Below are 5,366 nucleotides of genomic sequence, written 5' to 3'. Positions count from 1 at the left end.
TTGTGTATTGAATTTAATAGGAGTTCCTGTGCTTTTGGGTGTTGGATTTTGATGTCTGTTTCCATCCCCAGATTAGGGAATTTTTCTGCTGTATTTGCTCAGATGAATTTTCTGCTCCCTTTTCCCTCTCTTTTTCTGGTACTTCTATGATACAAATGTTATTATGCTTTAAGGAGGTACTGTTTTCCCTAAACCTACATTAGTGATCCAACACTTTTCTTTCTCTCTTCTTTTCAGGTTTATTATTTTCCATAATTTTATCTTCTGTATCACTGATTTATTACTCTGCTTTGTCCATTCTCATTATCATTGCATCCAGTCAGTTTTGCATCTCAGATATAGCATTTTTATTTTGGCCTGGCTAGATTTTAGTTCTTTTATACTGCATAAGGGATTCTCTAGTGTCTTCTGTGCTTTTCTCAAGCCCTGCTCATATCCTTATAATTGTTGCTTTAAATTCTGGTTCAGCTTACATCTGTTTTGATTATGATATATCCCTAGTCATGACTTCTTCCTGTTCTTTCTTTTGGAGTGAATTCCACTGTCTTGTCATTTTGTATAGATCTGTGTGTGTGTGTGTGTGTGTGTGTGTGTGTGTGTGTGTGTGTGTGTTAGGAAAGCCTCTTATGCTTCCTAAGCATGAGAGTAATGGCTATATTAAGAATAGGTCCTAGGGGCGCCTGGGTGGCTCAGTCATTAAGCATCTGCCTTTGGCTCAGGTCATGATCCCAGGGTCCTGGGATTGAGCCCCACATTGGGCTCCCTGCTCCACAGGAAGTCTGTTCTCCCTCTTCCACTCCCCCTGCTTGTGTTCCCTCTCTCGCTGTGTCTCTCTTTGTCAAAAAAAATAAATAATATCTTAAAAAAAAGAAGAGGTCCTATAGTGTCTTGGGCCTGGTTCTTCAGGTAGTGTTTCAGAGAATGCACTCTGGTGTGTTTTGGTTGCTCCTTCCCTAAGGTCAGAACTCTGCAGAGTTTCTTCTTACCTGCCATGGGTACTGTTGGGACCTTGTCCATTGTGTGGCAAGTTTTAACTAGTTATGTTTTGAAATTAGATCTAATTTCCCCTACAGCTGAAGTATTGCAGCACCTTATGGTCAGTAGACTTGGTGCATGCCTGGGGGTTATGCTGTTCTGGGTGAGGGGCCTGGTGCACTGGTTCTCAGGCACACCTGCCTTAGTAAAGTGCACCTGCAGAGTGCATGGGGATGGGGCTTGGTGTAATCAGCTCCAGTGAGCTCTCAGTGAGCAATAGAGAGCTCCCACTGGAGGTTAATCAATTTTCTTCAGTGGGAGCTCCAGCAGGAGCTCTCTATTGCTCACTGAAGTTAGTCAGTGTTGATGGGCAGGTGAGGGGAAATGGTATCAACCCCCTCTCTCATCCCTGAGTCAGGGAGCTTGCATGTGCCACTCTTCAGGAAACCCTCACAGAAGAGTGAACGTTCTCCACTCCTGTGTCCCAAGCTTCCATCAGATCCCTGCTTTCAACCTGTCTGTGTCTGAGCTGTCTGCCTGCCAAGTGGCACAGTTCTGTGTTTTATCTTAGGTGTCAGGTGCGTGCCTGGTTTTCAAAACTCCCCATTTTAGGGACACAGCATGGTGTAGACATGTACTGATCCTCTCAGGGAGGGTTTCACCATGCTGTGACTGGTACTGGTTTGTCCCAGAAAAGCAGTTGCACAACTGTGCAGCAGTTCAGAATTTATGGTAAAGTGCAGTAAAAAGCCAGCACCAAGTTTTGCTGCCTTCAGCAGGTGTCTCTGTCCCTATGTCAACGAACAGGTCAGCACAGTTGGCATCCCACCAGTTGTTTTATTCCTGGAGAGGCCATGTCACCTCTCTTAATTGCACTCCAAGAAGGGTAACTCTTCCTCCTCGTGCAACCCAGGGGTTCCTCAGAGCACATTGTCTGTTCCTAGGCCTCTGCCCTCCTTCCCCACAGGAGTCCCACTAAGCCTGCCAGGCATGACTCCAGTGATGGCTCAGACTTTTAAAACTGCAGAATTTGAGCTCCACTGCTTATAAAGACTTGAGGTATTCAGCCACTCTCCTTTTCCCAGTCAATGGTTTGGGGGAAGAGTTTTTCTTGTGCAATCCCCCATGTGCTGTTTCTCTCTCTCTCTCTCTTTCTTTATCTCTTGCTCCTCTCTCCATGATCAGGGCTCTCTCCCTTCCACAGTACCCACAATTCTTTCCCCCTCAAATCAACTCTCTGCAACTCCTACCTTCCATGATGCAACCATTCTTTTTCCTTTAGATATGCAGTTTGTTGTCTCAGTCTTCAGATCAATTTCTTGGGTTTTTAAAATAATTTGTTATTTATCTGGCTGTGTTCAAAGCATGAGGCAAATATGGGGTCCCCCTACTACTTCACCATCTTAACTCCTCTACATCTGGATTATTTACCATGCATATTTCTTGTCTCAATTTTATGGAGCTCTGTTGCCATGATTTTGTCCTGTTCTTTCATTAGGGACATATTTTTCTGTCTCCTCATTTTATTTAAATCTCTGTATTTGTTTTTAAGTATTGGGAAGTTCAGATGCATATCCTTATCTTGAAAGTAGTGGCCTTATGAAGAAGTCCTGTGGTGCCCTAGCACAATGCTTCCTGTTCACCAGACCCAGGTGCTCCAGGGATGTCTCCTATGTGGGCTGCATATACCCTTCTTTTGTGGCTCAGCTGCATTTGCTTTCATTCCACCCAGCAGCAATTGCCTACCTTGCCTGTTTTTTGGTGCATCAAGTACATTTTATTCCCTGCACTATAAGAGGCTTGGGATTGTCATTGGGCAGTGTCAGCAGTCAGGCTAGGTGTCTGGACTCTGTCCATCTGCTGAAATTGCATGTACACCAAACTGTAGGGTACTATCCCTTCATTGCCCCTGAGAAGTTTTTGTTGCTGGGCAGGTCTGGCAGTCAGAATAGATGCCTGTCCTCCATCCCTCTGCCAGAACTACAGTTGCACTGATAGGCAGGGTACTCTCTTTGCACCACCAGGTATAAAGTTTGACTGCTAGAACTGCAGGCATGTTGATGTATGTGGTTATCTTCCCCATCCCAATGTAGGAGTAACTTGGAGGATGCCTGAGGAGTGGGATGAGTCAGATGGGTAGATTCATAGGGGAATGTAAGAGTGGGGCATGTTGTATTAGCAACATAGGTGGAGAGTGTTTGCACTGGTTCCTGCAAGTGACTGGTTATCTACAATGTGGGAGGGGAAGAGAAATGGCACCCACCAGAAATTTTGTTCTTACAAAAATATCCTAAAAATCCCTGCCATTCCAGTGGAGTTTCTGTACTTACTAAATAAACTTTCATGTGTAACCTAGGTGTTTTTCCCAAACTGTTGCTTTTATGATGTTTCTCAATGGGGTTATTTGTTATGCTTTCTCTTTAAGGGTGGGGACTCAGATTCCTACAGCACTTTGCCTCTTCCAGAGCTAAGCCCACTAATTTTTAATGTACCCGGAGTTAAGCCACGGTGATTGCAAATACTTATAAAGTTAAGCCCCAGTAGTATGCTAAACCAAATGCCAGACTTCAAGCTGTATTTCAAAGCTGTAATCCTCAAGATAGCATAGTACTGCCACAAAAACAGACACATAGATCAATGGAACAGAACAGAGAACCCAGAAATGGACCCTCAACTCTGTGGGCAACTAATCTTCAAAAAAGCAGGAAAGAATAACCAATGGAAAAAAGACAATCTTTTCAACAAATGGCATAGGAAAACTTGACAGCCCCATGCAGAAGAATGAAACTGGACCATTCTCTTACACCATACACAAAAACAAACTCAAAATGGATGAAAGACCTAAATGTGAGACAGAAATCCAACAAAATCCTCGAGGAGAACACAGGCACCAACCTCTTTGACCTGGGCTGCAGCAACTTCTTCCTAGACACATCTCCAAAGGCAAGGGAAACAAAAGCAAAACTGAACCATTGTGACTTCATCAGGATAAAAAGCTTTTGCACAACAAAGGAAACAGTCAACAAAACTAAAGGGCAACTGGTGAAGAGACGAATACTGAGTGGTGTGGCCACGTTGTCCACCTCGAGCAGCAGTTGGCTTCTCCACGTAAAACTCAGGAGTAGGAGATTCTCCCTTTCCCCTCTTGTGAGATTTTTTTTGATCTTCAGCTACATTTTTCGACTTTGTGAGGAACCTTATCATCAAAGAAAATGGCCAGCAATGTTACCAACAAGACAGATCCTCGCTCCATGAACTCCTGTGTATTCATTGGGAATCTCAATACTCTTGTGGCCAAGAAATCTGATGTGGAGGCGATCTTCTCAAAATACGGCAAAATTGTTTGCTCTGTCCATAAGGGTTTTGCCTTCGTTCAGTATGTTAATGAGAGAAATGCCCGGGCCGCTGTGGCAGGAGGGGATGGCAGAATGATTGCTGGCCAGGTTTTAGATATTAATCTGGCCACAGAGCCAAAAGTGAACAGAGGAAGAGCAGGTGTGAAACAATCTGCAGCGGAGATGTACGGCTCCTCTTTTGACTTGGACTATGACTTTCAATGAGATTATTATGACAGGATGTATCCTTACCCAGCACATGTTCCTCCTCCTCCTCTTCTTATTGCTCGGGCTGTAGTTCCTTCAAAACGCCAGCGTGTATCAGGAAACACCTCACTAAGGGGCAAAAGTGGCTTCAATTCTAAGAGTGGATAGCAAGGATCTTCTCCCAAGTCTGGAAAGTTGAAAGGTGATGACCTTCAGACCATTAAGAAGGAGCTGACCCAGATAAAACAAAAAGTGGATTCTCTACTGGAAAGAAATTGAGAAAGAACAGAGCAAACAAGATGAAGAATAATAAGTCAGAAGAGGAGCAGAGCAGCAGCTCCCTGAAGAAAGATGAGACTAATGTGAAGATGGAGTCTGAGGGGGGTGCAGATGACTCTGCTGAGGAGGGAGACCTACTGGATGATGATAATGGAGATTGGGGGGATGACCAGCTAGAGTTGATCAAGGATGATGAAAAAGAGGCTGAGGAAGGAGAGGATGACAGAGACAGCGCCAATGGCGAGGATGACTCTTAAGCACATAGTGGGGTTTAGAAATGTTTTCCCATTATTTCTTTACCTAGGCGCTTGTCTAAGATCAAAATTTTCACGAGATCCTCTCCCCTAGTATCTTCTTCAGCACATGCTCACTGTTCTCCCCATCCTTGTCCTTCCCATGTTCATTAATTCATATTGCCCTGCACCTAGTCCCATTTTCACTTCTTTTGATGCTCTTAGTAGTTATGTTAAGTCTTACCCTGTAATCTTTGCTTTTATTTTTGATACCTCTTTATGACTTAACAATAAAAAGATGTGTGGTTTAAAAAAAAAACTAAAGGGCAACCTACAG

General features: G+C 43.9%; 1 pseudogene; it reads left to right on the top strand.

Annotated features, from left to right (window-relative positions):
• The first annotated feature begins 4,147 nt into the window (after window positions 1–4,147).
• On the top strand, window positions 4,148–5,098 carry LOC110590679 (annotated as a pseudogene).
• Window positions 5,099–5,366: the final 268 nt, after the last annotated feature.

This window comes from Neomonachus schauinslandi, chromosome X (genome assembly GCF_002201575.2).
Source record: "Neomonachus schauinslandi chromosome X, ASM220157v2, whole genome shotgun sequence".
Classification (NCBI taxonomy): Eukaryota; Metazoa; Chordata; class Mammalia; order Carnivora; family Phocidae; genus Neomonachus; species Neomonachus schauinslandi.
Note: the sequence above shows the minus strand (reverse complement) of the source record. Positions and strands in the feature narration are given on the sequence as shown.